Source organism: Staurois parvus, unplaced genomic scaffold, assembly GCF_062004578.1.
Source record: "Staurois parvus isolate SC_StPar_1 unplaced genomic scaffold, SC_StPar_1.0 ptg000187l, whole genome shotgun sequence".
NCBI lineage: Eukaryota > Metazoa > Chordata > Amphibia > Anura > Ranidae > Staurois > Staurois parvus.
The window spans coordinates 8525731-8550592 of NW_028317983.1; the positions used below are offsets into that span (position 1 = coordinate 8525731).

A 24862-nucleotide genomic window follows, 5' to 3' on the forward strand; every position below is an offset into this window, starting at 1 on the left:
CAAGACCCTAATCTAGTTGCTCAGAGACTTTCCCATACTAACTTGCCAGAAGTTACAATCAGAAAGGACTTTAAAATTGCTGGTCAGATAGGTGAAAAGGAACAGAAAGATAAGCTGTCCTATACTAACCTCATGTACCAGATTGACATGGGACTGCAAAAGGGGTATCCCGAGTCAGAGCTTGTGGAAGCTGTGGTGAAAGCCATTAGTCCTGGGTCAAGTCTCAGAGGCATGCTAGAGCTGAAGAGTGGACTGACCCTAGTGCCACTCAAGAGAATCCTAAAAAGCCATTATAAAGAGGAAAATGCTTCCGAACTATACCAACAATTGATCAATATATCACAGAATAGTAAAGAGACTCCCCAGAACTTGCTATTTAGGGCCATTGCATTGAAGGACCGTTTGCTGTTCGTTTCACAAGGGGAAGGTTCAGATGAACACTTTGGCACTGAATTTATACAAAAGAAATTCTTAAGGTCAGTGGGCACTGGACTGAGAAGTGACCATATCAAGTTTCAACTAAAACAACACTTGGACGATCCTACAGTCTCAGATGAGTTGCTCATAGAGAAGATGAATGAGGCTACAAACATGGAGATGGAAAGGGAGCAGAAACAAAAGAAATCTGAGCACAGTAACCTGACGAAGGGAAGAGAGTGCCAGGCCAACATCCTCCATTGTTCTCAGGTACCAGGCACCATCCCTTTGCTTCCATCACAAACAAGTAGTCTGGCAATCCAACAGCCTTCAAAGAGTAACTCTGACCTTGAAAAGATTGTAATACAGTTGCAACAAGAAATATTCGATATGAAAACACTTCTCCAAGATTCGAGAACTCGACAAGAACATGGCTTTGGAGGACCTAGAACAACTGTTGGACGAGGGACAGGGACTTGTCAATCTTGTGAAAAGACTGATCAGAGAACTGCATGTGACCATTGCTTTAACTGTGGTCGAGCTGGACATAGGGCGAGACAATGTAGAGCGGCCAAACAAAATCAGTTAAACGGGAGAAGGTTGCTGTTAAGGGACCGACAGTAACCTGTGCCAGAACCAAACCTGCGTCCCAAAGTGCAAATCATGTCAGTAGTAAAGAAACCAGTCCCCAACCTACCATCAGAGCCCTGGCTGGAAAGTTAAACGCAGGCTACTGGAGGAAAACGTCAACCTGCCCTGCTCAAAGTCTATCCCCGACAGCTGAAAAATTGCCAACCAATGTGAATGGCATCACTTTGAAAAAGCACAACAAGCTACTGGGTCTTATTGGAAAGAGATGCCTTGTGAACTGTGAAATGGACAACACTCCTGTCCAGGCCTTATGGGATACTGGCTCTCAGGTTAGCATTATCAATGAGGGCTGGAGACAGCGAGTACTGCCACACACTGTGCTCCGATCGTTTGAAGAACTGCTGGGACCAGGGGTACTCCAAGGGAAAGCAGCAAATGAGACAGAGATTCCGTTCTCAGGTTGGATTGAGGTAACCTTTCAGCTTACATCGAGCAGTAATACTACCAAACAGTTATTAGTACCACTAGTAGTCTCTGAGGATGAGAAAGTGGCTGAGAAGCCAATTATCGGCTATAATATAATTGAAGAAACATTCAAAGAGACAGTTGCTGATGGGAAGAAAGTTATCCCAGGTTTTGTGGACATATTAAGAACAGCTTTGGAACTGCCAACCCCCAAAGCAGAAGTCCTTGTAAGCTTACTACAAGCCAACTGTAGGGAAACCAGTGGTGCTATCGTAAAGACTGGTACTGAGAACCAAAGAATCCCTGCAAATACTGTAACATACATCCGGTGTAGTGCTCACACCAAACCGTCCTTGCAGGCTCAGACAGTTTTGTTTACACCGAGTGAGGCTTATCACCTGCCGGATGGACTGCATATTGGTGAGACACTAGTCTCATTTCAAAGAGGACAATTCTCCAAACTGACCATTCCAGTTTGGAATACAACTAAACGGGACATTGTGTTACCAGGTCAAACAAAGATTGGAGGTGTAGAGCCCATAAAAACAACATATCCGGCTCAAGTACAATTGAAACAATCAGCAAATGTGTTTACTAATTCGGTGACCTCTGAACCACAGACACTCAAGGTAGGACCAAAAGGGAAAATTGGAAATCCAAATGAGACTTATCCGCGGGTGGGGGATGATAATCATGAGTGCTGGGACCCGCCAGTGCCTTTGAAACACCTCCCTCCTGAAGATCAACAAATCGTCAAAGAAATGCTAAGGGAAGAATGCAATGCTTTTGCCAAAGATGACTCTGATGTAGGATGTATTCCTTCTTTACAGTTACAGATTCGTCTCAAAGACAGTACACCAGTCACGAGAACTTACATGTCTGTGCCGAAACCACTGCACCAAGAAGTTAAGGAATATCTGCAGGATCTGATAAATCGAGGATGGATTGCAGAATCAAAATCATCATATTCCTCACCCATTGTGTGCGTAAGAAAGAAAGATGGCAGTTTAAGACTGTGTTGCGATTATAGAGAGTTGAACCAGAAGTCCATTCCTGACCGTCATCCAATTCCTAGAATCCAAGACATGCTGGACAGTCTAGGAGGAAGTTCATGGTTTTCTGTGCTAGACCAGGGGAAAGCATACCATCAAGGATTTATGGAAGAAGCCAGTCGACCATTGACAGCATTCATTACACCTTGGGGTTTGTATGAATGGATCCGAATACCCTTTGGTCTGAGCTCTGCACCAGCCGAATTCCAACGCAGTATGGAGACATGTTTAATAGGACTGAGAGATGAGATTTGCCTGCCATACTTAGATGACAACCTTGTTCATAGTAAATCATTCCAGGAGCATGTGGAGCATGTCCGGTCAGTACTCCAACGTTACCAACAACACGGAATCAAGTTAACAGCCAGGAAGTGTGAACTTTTTCAAAATAAAGTCAGATTCCTGGGCAAGATTGTGTCAAAAGAAGGCCACTCTATGGACCCGGCTGACACGGCACCTGTTCTTGCCTTAAGAAACAACCAACCAAAGACTGTCGGAGAACTCAGGAAACTATTAGGATTTATTTCCTACTATCGTTCAAAACTTCTCCAGAATTGCCAAACCTCTCTATGAACTATTGTCAGCAGGTTTGACACCTACCACAACCTCAACACCAGATAACCAGACAAAGAAGAGGAGGAAACCAATCCCAAAGTCAAAAGGTCAACTTCCATCCTATCAGTCTATAGCCTGGACTGACCATCATCAGATAGTACTGAACCAGCTCATTGAAGTGTTAACTCATCCTCCAGTTATGGGTTACCCCGATTATTCCAAACCCTTTGTTCTTCACTGTGATGCCTCACAAGAAGGACTAGGAGCCGTATTATACCAAGAGCAAGAGGAGAAACTAAAGGTGATTGCTTATGGGTCTAGAACTCTCACACCTGCTGAGAAAAACTACCACATGCATTCAGGGAAGCTCGAGTTCTAGCAATGAAGTGGGCAATATGTGATAGATTCCGAGATTACCTATATTACTGTCCATCATTTGTTGTATATACTGACAACAATCCACTAACCTATGTCCTCACTACAGCAAAATCGATGGGTTGCAGAACTAGCTGACTTCAACTTCACTATTAAATATCGTCCTGGGAGAAGGAATGCTGATGCAGATGTACTTTCTCGTATGCCATTGAGTCCTGAACAATACATGCAACAATGTTCACAAGCAGTAGACCCCAAAGTCATCACTTGCATAACCCAAGCAATTCAAGCACATCAAAAAGAAAGGATACCTTGGCTATGTCCAATGACGATTGCCAATACAACTGATGCAGCACCAAAGAAGGTAACTCAAATACCAAAAGAGACAATAAGAACCGCACAGAAGGAAGACTCTGTGATTGGAAAAGTATGGGAGTATAAAAGCCAAAACAAGTTTCCATCCAAACAGGAACGACAAGGTGAACCTGTTGATCTTTTCATACTTATGAAACAGTGGACCAAACTCTACCTCGACGACAATAACATTTTGAGACGGAAAACATCATCTGGTTCTCAACTAGTGTTGCCCAAGTTGTACCATCACTTAGTATGGAAGGAGTTACATGAAGAGATGGGACACTTAGGAGTAGAAAGGACTGTAAATTTAATCAGAGAAAGATTCTTTTGGCCACATATGCAAAGGGACACTGAGCATTACATCACACGTCAATGTACTTGTCTGAAAGACAAACGGCCAAATAAGCTTGTTCGGGCCCCGTTGAACAATATTGTGACAACTTATCCTTTTGAGATGGTCTCCATTGACTTTCTTCATCTTGAGAAATGTAAAGGTGGATATGAGTATATCTTAGTGGTAATAGATCATTTTACAAAATTTGCTCAGGTATATGCAACCAAGAACAAGTCCGCAAAAACTGTTGCTGACAAAATACTCAATGATTTTGTCTTGAAATTCGGATTTCCTACCAGTATTCACCATGATATGGGTAGAGAGTTTGAAAATCACTTGTTTTTGACATTAGGGAAGCACTGCCACATCAAAAATTCTCACACAACGCCATATCACCCAGAAGGTAATGGGCAAGTTGAAAGATTTAATCGTACCCTGCTATCCATGCTTCGTACCCTGTCACCAGATTCCAAAAAGGACTGGAAAAATTCACTAGCAAAGGTAGTCCATGCATATAATTGTACTCGAAGTGAAGCTACAGGACAATCTCCATTCTTTCTACTGTTTGGAAGGTCTCCAAGACTACCCATTGATAGTATGTTTGACACTCCAGTAACTGAAAAATACAAGACCTACTCTGAATATGTGAACATATGGACAGATAGAATGTCTGAGGCCTATAAGGTTGCTTCAAAAATAGCTACTCAAGCTGCACAGAGAGGAAAAGAACACTATGACAAGAAAATTCATGGAGCTGAACTTCTACCAGGTAGCAAAGTTCTAGTCAGAAATCTTACCGAAAGAGGAGGTCCAGGAAAATTGAGATCATTTTGGGAAGATACCATACATGTTGTTCTTAAAAAGAAGTGTGCAGACAGTCCAATGTATGAAATCAAACCAGAAACTGGAAAAGGCCGAACAAGGATTTTACATCGCAACTTACTATTGCCATGTGATTATCTACCTAGCGACCAAGGTCAACAAATACCCAAAAGAACCAGTGCAAGAAAGCAAGGGAAGGATCGAAATACAACTCAACAACCTACACAGACATCTGAGGGAGAATCAGAAAATGAATCAGATCACGAACAAAGACACTGGAGATCTTTCATACCAGTCACCCAGCATGACCACCCAGAGGAAAGTACAGAGCTAAATCCAGAAGCTATTGAGTTCTACCCACGTCAGCTGGAAGTGAGTATGATATAGAAGGAGTCAGAGAGACTGAGCCTACAGATCAAATTGAACAAACTGAGTATGCATTTGGAGGTATAGAAGAAGAATGCCCAGCAACAGAGAACACAGAACAACTTGTTGAAAGTGATGTAGAGGAGAATGAGGACCTTTCAGATTCACTTCCTCAATGTAGAATACAACCCTACAAGAACAGGAGACAACCAAAGATTTTGACATATGACACTTTAGGTCAACCCAGTAGTGTTACCAGAGTTTCATCTATACAGGTTATAGACAGTATTCCTACATTACCTGTTGACTCTAGCTGGTATTTCAGTTCAGAATGTTTTGCTGAAGACTATAGAAGTTGGTAGAAGTGATTATGTTTATTGATCCATTGTTTACTATTTGGGACACTATACCAAAGTTAATTACCAAAACCAGAATAATTATATGTTGCTTTTCTGTTGGTTCAAGTAAGGAAAAATATAATTGCATTTGTACTGCAGATATTGTAGGTCAGGCAGAAACAGTTTTAGGTGAGGGAACTAGATGTTACAAAGATACAAAGTCGGCCGATAAAAGTACAGAGCAGTTGATGTCAACGTTATGCTGCATTGTTGATGTACAATGGGTATTCTGCCATTATGATAATAAGGTATACAAGTAATAAGATGTTCCCTAGTTTCTCATCACCTTTGTCTAAACTTAGTAACCTATACAGATATGTATAGAAAGGGGTTTTACTAAATAGTTGGTTACACGCAACTATATCTTGCCAGGTACTATAGGCGCTGTGGGCCTGGTGGGAAGCTGTGATGTAATAGGGAGTAGATGTCACAGGGAGGATGTTTCCTCAAGTAACTTGGTTACTACTTGCCATTGGCTTCCTATGGTTACTACTAGACAAGTAAAAGAATGTTTTCTTAAAAAAGTTCTGCGTATGTCAGGGACGACATAACAATTTGTGGGGGAGAGTGTAAGAGGTATAGAAAATAGGCAGCCCCATAAAATTAAAATACCTAATATAACAGTAATCTATCTTTGTCAATAGAAGATACTAGTGATTGCATTTTTATTGTACCATCACAAGAGGGCAGAACTACATCCTGTGATAATAGGAAGACACAGAAGTAGGAACTAAAAAGCTAACACTTTGTTTCCTACAAGACAGTGATTACAGTGAACATATCCAGTCACATGTAATTAAGGGTTTTCTGTGTTTGTTACAGGTAAGCAGGAGGCTGTTTAACATGATAAATAGGACAAAATGACTTAACATGTACCCTGGTGATCAGTGAATGCCGCTGTTACTATTATGCAATCAGATTACTTGTAGCATAAATGTGAATATATATTGCAGCTATGTGATTTGGCGCTAAGATACAGGGAATGTGATTTCTCTATTGTAATACGCTATTGTTATGCAGAATAGGTCACTAGCATATCTGCAGAGGTCTAGATATTCAATATTGCGATTAAAGATGTTTATTAATGTATATGGAAATATTTAGTAATGTATATGGAAATATTTAGTAATGTATAGAGGACAGTGATTACAGTGAACATATCCAGTCACATGTAATTAAGGGTTTTCTGTGTTTGTTACAGCCATTCCTATTAAAACACTTCTGGTTTCACCCGACCCATCCTTCGCACAGTTGAATTATTTACCGTATGTGCAACACATACAGTATGTGCGGTGGCTGGACATTACAGCCCACCTTTCTTGCTGCTGCATATATGCATTGCACTGCTGGCAAGAGCTTAAGTGCACCCCATTCTTTAGTCTGTTATTAAACTCTCTGCAATCTACTGATCAGACTAATGTGCTATGAACTGCTGGGCTAATCATTTTACTGGAGGGCTCCTGACACTTGAAAACCTTTCTGTTTCAGGGGGCCCTTCATGGTACAAAAGGTTGAGAAAGGCTGGTCTAACTATTTCCTTAAAGCATAAGTGCACTTTAAACATTTGTCCTTAATTACTTGGCCTGAAGAATGCCCTAATAAGTCCAATTCCTGTTTAGGTGATAACCAGGCATTTCAGACACAGAAATCTCCAGCCTGTGAGCAGTATGCACACTTTTTCTCTTCTTGCAGCAGCTGTTCTTGGCCACCAGTAAAGGGAAGCAGCGAGACGGACTTCACAGTCATCGGAAATACAAAATCCATCTCTTTTCTTGCTTTTGGCGCCCTCTGGGCACATATGCAGAGAAGATGTAAAAACACTGCAGATAGACTGAAGGCCGTGTTTGTCTGGTTGCCATTGGAGAGTTCTCCCCACTTCCTGTTTAGTAAAACATTGATATTTGCATAGGAATTGAGGAGAAATATCTAATTTGAAGACCCCCTGACATGACAAGGGTCCAATCCCTTCCCCAGTATATCCAAAACTAAGAAAAAAACTTCTGGATGGACATATGCTTTACGGCAGTTTTCCAATAGAAAAGCTTGAAAGTGATATTAAGCGCTCAGTCTTTTTAAGCACTTTCAGCAGCTGATTTAATCGCTCACAGAGTATGCAACTTCTTTATGTTTTAATCTTTTTTTATGTTCCAGTGTAAGCTAGTGCCCCAGGTTTCCTGTTTCAGAGTGGCTCTTTTCTCTTTCAGCATCCTATGGAGCCACTCTTGCATTGAGTTGAGTCTCTCTACACTGTGTGCATCAATAGAAACACACAGCCCTGTAGCCTAGGATGACAAGGCACTCCCCTGATCCACCTTCCTCCTCCCCACTCTCTTATTCAAGCTAACAGGCTGGAGACTCCACTGTCCACTGTTAAAAATGCTCCTTTCCCCCCCATCTATTCTGACTAACCCATGTAGGAAAGATATGTATACTTAGCTATTTCCAGGCCACTTTGATCTGGTCATGTGATCTTCCCTGGATCAGCCAGCAGAGGCTGCAGGGAAGAGAGAGCGCTCCAACAACAGCTAGTGATGCCTTGGAGTGGTGACATCACCCACAGGCTTCAAAAGCCCATCCACTGTCGGTGCTCCCTCCTCTCTTCTGCAGCTGTGCTGAGTCCATGTGACAATTAAGTATTCAAATCTTTCTTATACAGCTTAGTCAGAATAGGTGTTAGGAGGGAGCATTTTTAAGAGTAGGTTTTGCCTGGAATTCCACTTTAATTCTTTCCTGTGAAAACTGGAAGTTCAGGGAAGCAGCACTGAGAGAGCAGGAGCCAGACGCATTGAAAGTTGTAAACTGCAAGTGCTGGGTTATGAATTCTAACGAACGGTTTACTAGGGAAAGATTTCTTCATTGTGCCCAATGTGTTAAGCAAAAAAAAAGCTAAGGGTTGATTATTACTTTAACCTCCCTAGCGATATGATTATTTCAATATTTCTGTGCTCAAAGCTAGAACTTCAGTAGAAAATTTTAATTTCAGAAACATGAGTTTGATTTTCTAATCTTCAGTAATGTTCTTTCAATCGTAGTGATGCGAAAATTCTTCTATTCTTGTTTCTGCAGGTAGGGCAGACCAGTGAAATGAATGGGCTGCCTACACGCAGAACACAGGTCGCCATCATGGGAGCCAGTGCTTAAAGTGGACCTCCAGGCTCCCGCCCAAAAAATGAAAGTCAGCAGCTACAAATACTATTACCTGTCCAGGTATCCAGTGTTGTCCTCCCTTGAGCCGATTCTTCATTTGGCTTTGGGTGCAGGTGCCAGCATCTTCAGTAATCCGGACACCTGGGACACCAGACAGGTCCTACAAAACTACGGGGCCATTCACAAAGTACAGCGCTCCTCACGCATGCGCAGTGGGCACCCGGCTGTGAAGACACAAGCTGTCACAGCTGGGTGCCCACACTGAAGATGCCAGCGCCAGGGAGAAGACAGCCGGTGAAAGCAGGACACCGCTGGACCGAGGAGCAGGATCTTCTGCACAGTAGAGCCGAGCGGCCAGCCCGGTATTCTAACACGGCAGCGGCGACAGGGGGAACACCGGGCCAGCCGCTCCATAAGACTCACAGACATTTTCCCCCATTTTTTGGGGGGAAAAAGTGCGTCTTATGGAGCGAAAAATACTGTACATATGGGAATGTCGACGACATATTATTTTGAAAGGAAAAGTTCACCTTTTGACAAAAAATTATACTTTTTTTGCAAGTAAAAAAATGTGCATTTATTATACTTTGAACTAGGACCTTGGAAAGCATTACACCAGCGATCAACAGATCACAGGAGCCATGTAGGTCTCCTGCAGACTACCAGTGTGATCGCACATCCTGTATGGGCAAGCAGATCCAGCCTGGCAGGAAGACCCAATGTACCACCACAACGCTAACAGCACTGTGGTAGTTCATTGAGGACCAAAAGCTGACAGCCACTAAGACTGTTGGGACTTGTAGTACATGCTGGAAAAAGGGTGGTGAATTGCCCCAAAGAGGGAGAGAAGAGATCCTCCACCAACACCATACACAGCCTCTTACCAAAGAATAAGACCATAGGTCATGTGGTCCTACACAGCATATACAGACGGTCAATGGAAAGCAAGGACCATATATCTTCTCCTACAGGCCTTCTTTGAAGCTCAGTAAGCTCTGACATGACTCCATATTATTAGCTGCGCACGCAGTAAATGATGGAAGTGAAGTTTTCCACCTGTTAGCTAGGTGTCTCATCACACAGCTGAAGCAAAAGAATGTTACGTCACTTCCGCTTTCAAGGCAAACCATGTCGTCACTTTCACACCTGCAAATCATGTAGTGTTTCCATATTTTTGTCCAACTCCTGTAGTTCTGTATTTCATTTTTTTTAGGAGAACACACCCCATGCTTCCGCGTTCCTCGCTTAGGCACGAATGACATCCTCCCCACCCCACCTGAAGCCCCCTAGGATACCAACATCATGTGTCCCAAGTGGCTTTGGGGCAATGTACAATACGCTGTGCATGTGCAGTGGAGTGTCATCGGGAGCTGCTTGCTAGGACCTGGAAGAGAAAGCTGTCTCCAATGATGGCGGCACAAGGCCCTGTGGGTTCCGCTTTCAGCAGATTACTGCAGGGCAATGCTGCAGTTGATGGCTGGGTATGTTATTTAAGTTCACCTCAGCACACAAGGTAGGAGGGGGTTTACAGTAAAATTAAACCTGGGGGGGTTAAGTTCCACTTTAACCTGTTGTCACCCAAATAACACATATTTGCAGCCGCAAGGGCGGGCTTTAACACCCACACATGTGCGTTGTTGGGCAGCCAATGTTTCTGTGCTGAGAACAAGCTCACTGCAAGCTCCCAGCACAGACACTGGGCTGTCAAAGACAGATCTCAGCCCTCACTAATAATCCATAGCCAGTGGAACGACTCCTGATCATGTGACCACTATGACAGCAAAACACAGTAGTCACATGATCAAAAATCTTCCCACCCCCCAGGCAGTCAAAACTTTGTACAAGGACACTGGAGTAGGCGGAAAAGGGTTAAAGGGACTTCAGATGAGACATTTTTATGGTCATTTAGCTCGTCAGATAAACAATATAAAGCCAAAGACACAACAAACTGACCTTTTCTGCTAGCCAGCCCATGTGCCGAATTTCATGACTTCCAGAGGTTCCGTTTTTTCTCAGCTGAGTTTGGACTTCAGCCATCACCTTGGGAAGAAGTTCCGTCACCGCCCCGTGAATTGCGTTGAACCATGTCTGGGCCGCCACGGGATCTTTTCCTCGCAGCACCGCAGTATGCTTGGCATCAGGTGAATGCAGTTCTAGATGTCTGCAATACAGAACACATGCGTTTACAGCGGGAAATCCCAGGATCTTCTTATAATCCCCTGTTCATAGCTCTGGATTTTTAGGATATTTTGCCACACACAGTTGAATAAAAACTGTACATCTTTGGACTAATCTCCAGACAGATATAACAGACACAAACCAATGCAACTCTGTATTCATTAACCCCTTCTTCCCAGCCTTTTAAGAGATAGTAACACCGAAGCATCGTTACCTGCTTGCTCAGCTTCCGCACCATGTGATCACTGTGATTGGATGATTAGATAATTGGAAGCCCATCCTACCAGCTTCCAATTGTCAGCGACGGTACTGTCAGAGTGCTGGGGGCATGCTGCCAACACAAAACAGGTATGCGTATACGTGGAGGAACAGAATACGGCCAATCTCTGTGCTGCCACATATATACATACATCCGACAGGAAGGGCTTAATAAATCTTGAAATGTGTGTTTTTTAATGCCACTAGTGGAAGTGCCTGAAATTGATTTGGTATCAGCCTCTTACTATGCAGCAGCACTGGAAGAAGAAGGGGCAGAACCGAGAGCCAATCAGGTGTGCTGCATGCACATGTACCAACATAGAACATACTGATAGGAGAAGAGAGCAAAGAGATGACCTAATCAGTCTGCTGCTGCTGTTTCACCATCCAATCAGACGGTTGGGGGTGGACAGAGGACACCACTGTATTTCCTAACTGTAAGTAGTCTTGTCTGCTTGGCTGTGCTGTCTGGCAGAGCTGTGGAAATCCCAGCAATGGATGAACAGATATAAAAATCTTCTGACAGGAAAAACATTTCTCATATCTGTATTTAGAGTACAGCTTTCTAGGACTGTGAGTGTACTCCATGCACCTAGAGATGACAGTATCCACCCTAACTGCTTTAAGGAACAACATGTACTGTATATAATAACAAAATAAATCACATATAATAACCATTACAGTCTGCCTAAGGTGGCAACAAACAGGCCCCAGAAATAAAAACTGGGCACCTCATCTGTGGGAATACAAACAAACCAATGAGATGTAGATATGAGTGCGTTTTGTATGATTGTGGGCTCTTCTTTCTTCCTATTATGTAAGTACCGGTCGGGTTTTAATAAAAAACATTTTTTTATGGCAGAACATTATTGCAGATCCCTTTGGCTTTTCTTTGGAGAGACACTGAATTTGTGAGGAAGGTTTGTTTTCTGCCCGGTATATTGTGTCTCCTGGAGGTTGGATGTTCATATGGATATAGCCAGTGTTGCTGAAAGGGATATACCTCTATATATAATATATCTCTAAAAATCTGAGTAACGGGTCATTCCAGACAAAGTGTACAAAAACAGCGTACTTTGATTAAAAAGTTCATTGGAGAGGAGAAAATATATAAAGAAGCGCAGAAACTGATAGGCTGCTCAGCTAAAATGATCTCAAATGCTGTAAAATGGAAAACAAAACGTGAAAGTAAACAGAAAACTGCCATTTGAATGGATCAAATGTATCAAAAGCCGCAGAGAGGTCAAGTAGTAAGAGTACGGAGTAGTGGTCATTGGTTGGGATGACTACGGAGTAGTGGTCATTGGTTGGGATGACTACGGAGTAGTGGTCATTGGTTGGGATGACTACGGAGTAGTGGTCATTGGTTGGGATGAGTACGGAGTAGTGGTCATTGGTTGGGATGAGTACGGAGTAGTGGTCATTGGTTGGGATGAGTACGGAGTAGTGGCCATTGGTTGGGATGAGTACGGAGTAGTGCCCATTGGTTGGGATGAGTACGGAGTAGTGCCCATTGGTTGGGATGAGTACGGAGTAGTGGCCATTGGTTGGGATGAGTACGGAGTAGTGGCCATTGGTTGGGATGAGTACGGAGTAGTGGCCATTGGTTGGGATGAGTACGGAGTAGTGGTCATTGGTTGGGATGAGTACGGAGTAGTGGTCATTGGTTGGGATGAGTACGGAGTAGTGGCCATTGGTTGGGATGAGTACGGAGTAGTGGCCATTGGTTGGGATGAGTACGGAGTAGTGGTCATTGGTTGGGATGAGTACGGAGTAGTGGCCATTGGTTGGGATGAGTACGGAGTAGTGGCCATTGGTTTTAGCAGTTAGTAGATCATTGGTGAGTTAGACTTTTGGTAAAAGATGGTAAAGACCTGTTCCTACCAAAACCCAGGCTCATGATATTTCCAAAGTTCTCGGTTGAGCTTGTCTTGTACTGCTTGAGAGATTACTGCAGAGTACGCTGCAACTTGCAAGCTCACTAGATAACAAAAGCATTTTTTGTGCAATTATTGAACAGGTATAACGGAACACTTTCAATTATTATCTAATAGATCAAAGGGGAACAAATAAGAGACGTTGTCTCCTAAACTGTATCTAGACCTAAATTGATGGCATGTTCAGATCAAAGGAAAGCTTATTGATATGCACATAAAAGAACACGTCCAAATACTTTATTCATGACAATAATATTGATAGGACATCCAGTATTTATCAGTGAAAAAGGCAAACACTGCTAGCAGGCTGCATTTACACTGCTGCAGGGGCTCCTGTGGAACAAGGCGAGACCCTGTTGTCAAGCTGACAGCCGGTCCAGGTGGATTTTGCTGGACAGAACATGACACCGTTGGTCTACAAGGTATGCCCAAAGTACAGTTACCCTGACATAGGCATGCATTGGCCCCTTAGGAAGCTGGGGCCTCAGGTAGTTGCCTGAACTACTCCAATGGAGATCTAACAAAGGTCATGCTGACTCTCTTCTTTTAAATGGAATGAATCAGAGATTTAGAACAGACAATTTATGACTGTGTTAATCGAAATACGTGTTTTGGGTTAGTGAATTGGAAGGTCCAAATATATAAACTGAAGCATTGTAAATCACACTGCATTTTTATGTAGCCTTTTATAGGACCATTAAAACAAGAAAGGCTCCCACCAGGAAAAAGTGTAGCCTGCAGCAGCTATTCTCATCCAGGGCTCCATGAAACCCTAGGATACCTCTAGAGCAGTGGCCTCAAAACTGCAGCACACGGGCCGAATGTGGCCCTTTGTTTACTTTACATATGGCCCTTTAGGCACTATTCCTTCCACTGATATGAGATGCTATTCCTCCCACTGTGACCAACAGCAGAGAATTAATTCTTGACCCCAACAATGGCATACTATTCCTTCCACTGACACCAATGATGGAGCACTAATCCTTCCACTGACACCAATGATGGAGCACTAATCCTTCCACTGACACCAATGACGGGACACTATTCATCCCTTTAACAGTAAAGATGGACCACTGTTTACTCCCACTAATGCCAGGAGATTTTCTACTTCCACTGGCCACAGTCCGACCCCCCTAAAGTCTGAATGACAGTAAACTGGCCCTTTGTTTAGAAAGTTTGAAGACCCCTGCTTCAGAGCAGGGGTCTCCAAACTGTGGCCCTTTGCATACCTTTCTCTGGCCCTTGGGGTACTATTCCTCCCACTGATACGAGGCACTATTCCTCCCACTGACAATTGGGCAATAATTCCTGCACTGTCACCAACAGTAGGGAACCATTCCTCCCATTGAAACCAATGATGGAGCATTATACCTTCCACAGACACCATTTATGGAGCACGATTCCATCCACAGACATCAATGATGGAGCACTATTCCCTCCACAGACACCAATGATGGAGCACTATTCCCTCCACAGACACCAATGATGGAGCACTATTTCCTCCACAGACACCAATGATGGAGCACTATTCCCTCCACAGACATCAATGATGGAGCACTATTCATTCCACAGACACCAATGATGGAGCACTATTCCCTCCACAGACATCAATGATGGAGCACTATTCCCTCCACAGACACCAATGATGGAGCACTATTCTCTCCACAGACAACAATGATGGAGCACTATTCCCTCCACAGACATCAGTGATGGAGCACTATTCCCTCCACAGACATCAGTGATGGAGCACTATTCCCTCCACAGACATCAATGATGGAGCACTATTCCCTCCACAGACATCAGTGATGGAGCACTATTCCCTCCACAGACATCAATGATGGAGCACTATTCATTCCACAGACACCAATGATGGAGCACTATTCCTTCCACAGACACCAATGATGGAGCACTATTCCCTCCACAGACACCAATGATGGAGCACTATTCCCTCCACAGACATCAATGATGGAGCACTATTCTCTCCACAGACACCAATGATGGAGCACTATTCCCTCCACAGACACCAATGACGGAGCACTATTCCTTCCACAGACACCAATGATGGAGCATAAATTCGTTTTTAAACTTTACTTCACTATGGGCATTTTTTCTTGATCCCCTGTGGGGAGCACCTTTTCTCCCAGATATCGTTCTTGCACAGTGGAGGAACAGTGCTCTTTTGGTGGAGCAGTGATCGTTTTCTACCATCTAGTGGATTTCTTCTGCCCAGCTCTGTAGCATCGTGAGGATCTTCACTGATCAAGGGAATGCATCTACCATTTCCATGCGGATGACTACTCTATGAGCTCCATCTTGGCTACATTGCACTTATAATGTGCACTTCTGGTTAGTGTGCATTGTTACCCTAGGTCACCGTTGTTGGGACTTTTTTGATCACTTTTATCTATTGTGAAACATTTATATATTCTCCTAGCGCTGCACTTTTATTTTATTTTCATGTGAGGATTATTTTGGTTATCCTGTGTGCCTCAGCTACATGTACATTTAAAACGCTCGCTTATTATTCTCTGTTTTATAATGATGGAGCACTATTCCCTCCACAGACATCAATGATGGAGCACTATTCCCTCCACAGACATCAATGATGGAGCACTATTCCCTCCACAGACATCAGTGATGGAGCACTATTCCCTCCACAGACATCAGTGATGGAGCACTATTCCCTCCACAGACACCAATGATGGAGCACTATTCCCTCCACAGACATCAATGATGGAGCACTATTCCCTCCACAGACATCAGTGATGGAGCACTATTCTCTCCACAGACATCAATCATGGAGCACTATTCCCTCCACAGACATCAGTGATGGAGCACTATTCCCTCCACAGACATCAGTGATGGAGCACTATTCCCTCCACAGACATCAATGATGGAGCACTATTCCCTTTACAGACATCAATGATGGAGCACTATTCCCTCCACAGACATCAATGATGGAGCACTATTTCCTCCACAGACACCAATGATGGAGCACTATTCCCTCCACAGACATCAATGATGGAGCACTATTCCCTCCACAGACATCAATGATCGGACACTATATCTCCCACAGACATCAGTGATAGAACACTATTTCCTCCACAGACATCGATGATGGAGCACTATTCCCTCCACAGACATCGATGATGGAGCACTATTCCCTCCAGAGACATCAATGATGGAGCACTATTCCCTCCACAGACATCAATGATGGAGCACTATTCCTTCCACAGACATCAATGATGGAGCACTATTCCCTCCACAGACATCAGTGATGGAGCACTATTCCCTCCACAGACATCAATGATGGAGCACTATTCCCTCCGCAGACATCAATGATGGAGCACTATTCCCTCCACAGACATCAATGATGGAGCACTATTCCCTCCACAGACATCAATGATGGAGCACTATTCCCTCCACAGACATCAATGATGGAGCACTACTCCCTCCACAGACATCAATGATGGAGCACTATTCCCTCCACAGACACCAATGATGGAGCACTATTCCCTCCACAGACATCAATGATCAGACACTATATCTCCCACAGACATCAGTGATAGAACACTATTCCCTCCACAGACATCGATGATGGAGCACTATTCCCTCCACAGACATCGATGATGGAGCACTATTCCCTCCACAGACATCAATGATGGAGCACTATTCCCTCCACAGACATCAATGATGGAGCACTATTCCCTCCACAGACATCAATGATGGAGCACTATTCCCTCCACAGACACCAATGATGGAGCACTATTCCCTCCACAGACATCAATGATCGGACACTATATCTCCCACAGACATCAGTGATGGAACACTATTCCCTCCACAGACACCAATGATGGAGCACTATTCCCTCCACAGACATCAATGATGGAGCTCTATTCCCTCCACAGACATCAATGATGGAGCACTATTCCCTCCACAGACACCAATGATGGAGCACTATTCCCTCCACAGACACCAATGATGGAGCACTATTCCCTCCACAGACATCAATGATGGAGCACTATTCATTCCACAGACACCAATGATGGAGCACTATTCCCTCCACAGACACCAATGATGGAGCACTATTCCCTCCACAGACATCAATGATGGAGCACTATTCCCTCCACAGACATCAATGATGGAGCACTATTCATTCCACAGACACCAATGATGGAGGACTATTCCCTCCACAGACATCAATGATGGAGCACTATTCATTCCACAGACACCAATGACGGAGCACTATTCCCTCCACAGACACCAACGATGGAGCACTATTCCTTCCACAGACACCAATGATGGAGCATAAATTCGTTTTTAAACTTTACTTCACTATGGGCATTTTTTCTTGATCCCCTGTGGGGAGCACCTTTTCTCCCAGATATCGTTCTTGCACAGTGGAGGAACAGTGCTCTTTTGGTGGAGCAGTGATCGTTTTCTACCATCTAGTGGATTTCTTCTGCCCAGCTCTGTACCATCGTGAGGATCTTCACTGACCAAGGAAATGCATCTACCCTTTCCATGCGGATGAATACTCTATGAGCTCCATCTTGGCTACATTGCACTTATAATGTGCACTTCTGGTTAGTGTGCATTGTTACCCTAGGTCACCGTTGTTGGGACTTTTTTGATCACTTTTATCTATTGTGAAACATTTATATATTCTCCTAGCGCTGCACTTTTATTTTATTTTCATGTGAGGATTATTTTGGTTATCCTGTGTGCCTCAGCTACTTGTACATTTAAAACGCTCGCTTATTATTCTCTGTTTTATAATGATGGAGCACTATTCCCTCCACAGACATCAATGATGGAGCACTATTCCCTCCACAGACATCAATCATGGAGCACTATTCCCGCCACAGACATCAGTGATGGAGCACTATTCCCTCCACAGACAACAGTGATGGAGCACTATTCCCTCCACAGACATCAATGATGGAGCACTATTCCCTCCACAGACATCAATGATGGAGCACTATTCCCTCCACAGACATCAATGATCGGACACTATATCTCCCACAGACATCAGTGATAGAACACTATTCCCTCCACAGACATCGATGATGGAGCACTATTCCCTCCACAGACATCAATGATGGAGCACTATTCCCTCCACAAACATCAATGATGGAGCACTATTCCCTCCACAGACATCAATGATGGAGCACTATTCCCTCCACAGATACCAATGATGGAGCACTATTCCCTCCACAGACATCAATGATGGAGCACTATTCCCTCCACAAACATCAATGATGGAGCACTATTCCCTCCACAGACATCAATGATGGAGCACTATTCCCTCCACAGACACCAATGATGGAGCACTATTCCCTCCACAGACATCAATGATGGAGCACTATTCCCTCCACAGACATCAATGATGGAGCACTATTACCTCCACAGACATCAATGATCGGACACTATTTCTCCCACTGACACTAACAATGGGGCACTAATAGTTCCCCTATTACCAAAGATAGGACATTGTTTACTCCCACTGACGCCGGGACATTTTCAGCTCCCTCTAGCCATGGCAGGGGATCCCTTAGCTATAGCTGCTTGGCTCCCATGTGATGGTGCCTGCACAGTTCTGGGGCCAACGTCACTATGAAGGGCCAGTGGCATGATACCAATTATGTTTTTAGCTGTCTTTAAGGGGGGCAATCAGCACTGCAAATGGGGCATTTTTCAAATTGATCCCCAAGTAACTGTATTTAGCAGGGGTTCCTCGACGTCTGAAAATTATTTCAAGGGTTTCACTGTTGAAAAAAGGTGAAAAAGGCTGGTATACAAGGCATGCCACCTCTCATTGCAGCTCTGCAATAATCTCAGGAAGGAGAGCATGCTAACAAAAGAACAGAGCACACAGTAACTGTAATACATGCAGCTACACAATACCAAAAATGACACAAACCCATGGGCTCAAAGGGCTTCATAATACATCTCCATGGTCTTGGGGATGGTCCTTCCATCACCAGACTCACTCATCTTCATGGAGGCAAAGAGAGGACCTAGTATGCCCAAGCCACTCAAAGTCAGTAATGTAACCGGCTCACTGGATGACAGCACAAGGAACAGTATTCAGGACCATTAGACCCCCCCTGTGCTGCCACCACTTACATATTTTGGGACATCTGTCCAGTAAGCCGCTCATAGTTGGGACTTCGGCCGAGTATAGTTACACTCATCACAAAGACCATCAGGAGGCATTAATAAATCCTCTGATCCCAGAGCAAGCTTTCATCTTTTACATGTTCTCTACTTATTCCAGTTACTTGCTGCAAGGTGTGCTGTGTTGTTTAGGTGTTATAGCGCATACTGCATGACTAGCGCAACTAGATTTCATGTTTTATTGTTACCGGGAAACCACATCAACCCAATGAGAACGCACTGCTAACGGCGCACAAAACCACGTATATTGTCACAATGCAGAGTGTGAATCCGGCCGTACTGCACGTGTTGGGTGAATGTAAATGTCATCACTGGTAACATTTGTCATGAAGTCATGGCTGGTGGGAGGGGCTAGCAGGGTGCTGTACATAGTTCCCAGAAAACATCAGGGCCCCTCCTCAGTACTCCCCCCAAGAGTCCTCAGCCCTGATGCAATCAGTGGGCTGGCTCCTGAGGGAGTTCTGGAAATATCAATCTGCCTGGCTGTGTGGGTGTCAGTCTGGTGTAGTGAACATTCCTATGCAGATGTCTCTAGGTAACGCTGACATGTGATGTGGAGCTTCTATGCCTGAAAGAACTGAAATCCAATGAATGAAAGCAGTGGGCCAGGGACAGTAAGGTTGGGGAGAAAAGTGCTAGATGATGCCGGATGTCCACCAGCCAGGAAATGAGGAAGGCTCGGTTTAACTTTCTGCAGCTTTTAATACAAACTGTATGAATCTCACAGAGCGCAGTAGCATCAGAGTTAGATATTTCCGTAGAGGAGCTGAGCGTTTTACAACTGTGCAATACTGAAGATAAGAGTGGAGTTCAAGTGTTACTAAACCTTGGACCCGGCATTCACTATATCCGGTCTCCCCGGACCCTGCATTCACTATATCCGCTCTCCCCGGACCCTGCATTCACTATATCCGCTCTCCCCAGACCCCACATTCACTATATCCGCTCTCCCCGGACCCCGCATTCACTATATCCGCTCTCCCCGGACCCCGCATTCACTATATCCGCTCTCCCCGGACCCCGCATTCACTGTATCCGCTCTCCCCGGACCCCGCATTCACTATATCCGCTCTCCCCGGACCCCGCATTTACTATATCCGCTCTCCCCGGACCCTGCATTCACTATATCCGCTCTCCCCAGACCCTGCATTCACTATATCCACTCTCCCCGTACCCCGCATTCACTATATCCGCTCTCCCCGGACCCTACATTCACTATATCCGCTCTCCCCGGACCCTGCATTCACTATATCCGCTCTCCCCGGACCCTGCATTCACTATATCTGGTCTTTCCGGACCCTGCATCCACTATATCCGCTCTCCCCAGGACCCTGCAATCACTATATCCGCTCTCCCCAGGACCCTGCAATCACTATATCCGCTCTCCCACAGTACACACAGCATGGAAATATAATTATTTTAGTAAATATAAACTGCTAAATACCTTTTCTCATCAGCAATATATAGCAGTCTTATGACTTCTCTCAGTGTCTAACCCAGCAGTGGTTAAAGCTTGTAGGAGTTTTCATTCTCCTCTGACTGTCCTATGAGACTACAGGACCCCTGACCCTCTGTCTGGACAATGCTGATCACATGCACTCTCCTAACAAAAAAAAACAAAAAACCTCTCTATCAATACACACCAAACTGAGCATCGGCTGCTGGTCGCCACCATCTTGGATGTTGACTTCAAGCTGTAAATCAAGTGACACACTATAGTATTCCGTCTCCTCCATAAAAGGTTATATAGTGAGGGGAGGGGCAGAGGAGCTGGGCCAGCACACATAGTAATTAGACACTCGCAGTAGAGGGGAGGGCTATGGTATGCAAGAAGGGAGGGGGCTGTGCTAATCACATTTTTTAGCTTCAAAGACACATTGCAGGTGAATAAAAACTAATTCACAGAAAGTAAAAACACCAGAAGTAGGCATATAAAATACTGTGTGTGCTCTGACCTGTCATTTGTTTAAGGTGGTGACAGGGTCTCTTTAACCGCTTCAATACGGATGCACGTATATATACACAGCCTGGTACTGAAGTGGTTATACCGGGACAATGGCTGAGGCGACAACCATGATCACGTATCATTTTTCAGTGCCAACGATTCTCTTTTATGTAAAAGTAATCTGAGCGACTATGCGCCGTTGGATTACTTTTCAGGTGGAAGAAGGGGGTCTCATCCCCTCCCCCCGCCACCTTTCCCGTGTATCTTGTGCAATCGGGAAGCCCGGCAAAGATGCGACCGGTGGCATCGGCTCCCCCACACACAATGGGAGGAACTGATGTTGTTCTTCCCACTATGTGAAATGAGAAACTGGAAGCAACAAGGATTCTGTCACTTCCAGCTCTGGGTTTACTCTCCGCCTGCCAGCCGGGGAAGCAGCCAATCAGACCAATCTGTGGAGAAATCTGGGGTCTGATAGAAGAGGACCTGTCATGGCCCATGTGATCATAAAGGATGTTGTTCATCCCTTCTGATAGCAATGAAAGTGAAAAAAAGAAATAATAAAAATAAAACAACCCCCATCCCCCTCTTGCTTACATGCAAAGGTGAACACACGTGTCGGCCCTGCATGCACATGTACACAGCGATCGCACGACACATGCGAGGTATCACCGCCAACGTCACACCAATAATTCCAGCACCAAATCTCCTCTGGAACTCTCATTTGGTAACCTGTAAAGACTTGTAAACCGTTGGGTAGCTGGATGTAATCATTCACTTTTCCCTCAGGGGGTCTCTTAGGCTTGCTGATCCCTGTCTGTAATATGGATGGATTTCTCCCTCTATCCTCCAGGGGGCTTTCCACTTCCTCCACCTCTCCTCTTTATTCCTCCATATTGTTGGTGACCATGAAAAAAAGAATACATATAGTGCCTTATCTTTCTGTAAAAGGTTTATTTATACTGCATAAGTACTTCACTCACATATCTATATATTAAATGTGTTTCTGAAATAGTAACCATCCTCTGTGTGTGCTCTGCACACTATCTGTACTCGCCGTGTGATTCCTAATAGCGTCGTGACGTCAGAGCCCCTTCTTTTAAACCGTTGCCTATGGATAAACTAAAGTACCGGTTTGCCGCCATTTCATTGGTGTGCGCAGTTTTAAAGCATGTCTTGTGTGGTATCTATTTACTCGGCATAACATCATCTTTTATATTTTACAAAGAAATTGGGTATTATATTGTGTTTGTGTTCACTAAAATTCATTAAAGTGTTTTTTTTTCCCCAAAAATATGCTTTTGAAAAACCACTGTGCAAATACCACGCGACATAAAATATTGTAACCCCCGTCATTTTATTCTCTAGGGCCTCTGCTTAAAAAAATATAATGTGTGGGGGTTCTAAGTAATTATCTAGCAAAAAAAGAGAATTTTTCCATGTAGGAGAGGAATGTCAGAATTGGCCCAGTAGGCAAGTGGATAAATAATAAACATGTCTATACTTACCTGCGGCTTGCACAGAGCAGCCCGGATCCTCCTCTTCTCGGGTCCCCCCGCAGGCTCTCCTGGCTCATCCTGTCGGGTGCCCTCACAGAAAACAGCTTGCTATGGGGGCACCCACTGCTCCGTGTGTCCATTCACACACGGAGCCACGGCTTAGCCCCACCCTCTCTATCTCCTCATTGGCTGACTGGCTGTGATTGATAGCAGTAGGAGTCAATGGCTCCTGCTTGCTGTCTCAGCCAATGCGGAGGCAGAGACCTGGGACAGCGAGGCTGTCATTCATATTGCTGGATCTCGATGGGGCTCAGCTAAGTATTGGGGGGATGGGGGCACTGCTGCACAAAGAAGGCTTTTTACATTCATCCATAGAATACATAAAGGTAAAAATCCTTCAGACTTTACAGCCACTTTAAGGAGAACTGCAGTGCCATCTGAAGAGCAATCCATATTTTAAGAGGACATTTGAAAGGCAGTGAGGAGGCGAGATATCACCTCCTCACTGCCTGATATTACCCTGTAATGCTGCACTCCAGCCCTGCAATTGCATGCACTGAACTCAATGGGTGAGTTTGGCAGAAGTTACCGACTGTCAAAATCTGCTCCATACAGTAAAAATGCCAAAACATTGCAGCCATGCATGCGTACAGCCCCAGCTGGCTGTATTGTGCCATGCTGAGTGGACAGTAAAACTTCAGCTCAACTTTTTGTTTTTAACACCCCCAAACCACCCACCTGAAAGAGACAATAGAAGAAACATACCCAGGTTAATCCCACCCACTGCCATTTCCTTCACTTCTGTGCTGGGAAACAAAGGCAATACTAGGTAGCCCCAGGTATGAAGAAGCATGTGACTTACCCCATGTGACCGTGCTGGGCCAATCAGCAATGTGTCATCTACAATCCCCATGACTTGAAGCTTATACTGGACTTTCCTATCAGCAGCTGAACGGAGCGGCGGAGAGGTACAAGGAAAGTCAGTATGGAGTATGCTGCTGGGGAGAAGTGCATTAAAGGGAACTTGTTGTTGCTTTGCCCTGCATAGTCTGAGCACAGACATCCATGAAGGAAGTGGGCGGTAAAATAAGTACGCGGGAGAGTCAGTCTTCCTATAACCACCTAAAACTACAAGATCCGTTTAGGTGGGCTGACCCCCAGAAGTGTCTCCTATGTCTCGGGGGCGGCGCTCTCTTTCCCGGCGTAGTGTGTGGCACTTATACCGTGGAGGTAATCATGGCTGCATTTGTAATGACCTCCACCTACTTATCACAGCAGAGACTCCGGAGAGGGAAGCAGCATGAGTTACATGAACATTGCTGAAATCTTCAGCTCCCTCTGTGCGGCCGGGTCGTTCTAATATTAAATCGCATCCGTCCCACTGAGGCCATTCTGATTGACTTCGCATTCTTTCTCCACTGATATTTTAATGCGAGTGGCTGGAACCGGCAGAAATGATGTTATAGGACAGAGGACGATGGCTGGGGGACCTCACGGCGGGAATATCACATTTGTGTATTTATAAAGGACATCAAATACAATCTATCAATGACGAGGGTTACATTAGATCCAAACCCAACCTCTAAAACCTGATAACCCCTCCCCCCCCCTCCTGGCAGCCCTTTAGCTGGGTCTTAACACCGGGAGGTGATCACTAAAAATGTGATCACGGTGATTGGCTACCACTGTGGTCACATGATAGGGATCCCATCCCTCCGTCTCCTGAACATAAACAGAGATTGGGAGTTGTTTGTGACAACTGAGAGTTGCTGGGCTGGGAGTGAGCCGGCTCTCCGACCCCTCCGCTGTCACAATACAATACGGCAGCAGGGAGGATTCCCCAATCCACCTCCAATGTGTGGATGGGGGAAGCCCTTCTTTCTTTTCTGCTGCTCACCCACTACTTTTAACTGCCTCATACTCAGAATCTGAGTCTGATAGAGAGAGATCCCCGCTACTCTCGTCCGTCATACTCAGCATCTGGAA

The 24862-nt window shown here is 44.7% G+C and overlaps 1 long non-coding RNA gene across 3 annotated transcripts in view; it reads right to left on the reverse strand.

The window, feature by feature from the left end:
* Positions 1-24862, reverse strand: part of LOC149462064 (uncharacterized) — a 443072-nt gene that overhangs the window by 252072 nt on the left and 166138 nt on the right. For 2 of the 3 annotated variants that reach the window (XR_016312736.1, XR_016312737.1), the window contains exon 5: positions 10833-11040. The exons of the other annotated variant lie outside the window; for it this stretch is intronic. This is a non-coding gene — a long non-coding RNA (uncharacterized LOC149462064). The remainder of the gene's footprint in view (positions 1-10832; positions 11041-24862) is intronic. 3 annotated transcript variants of the gene reach the window in all.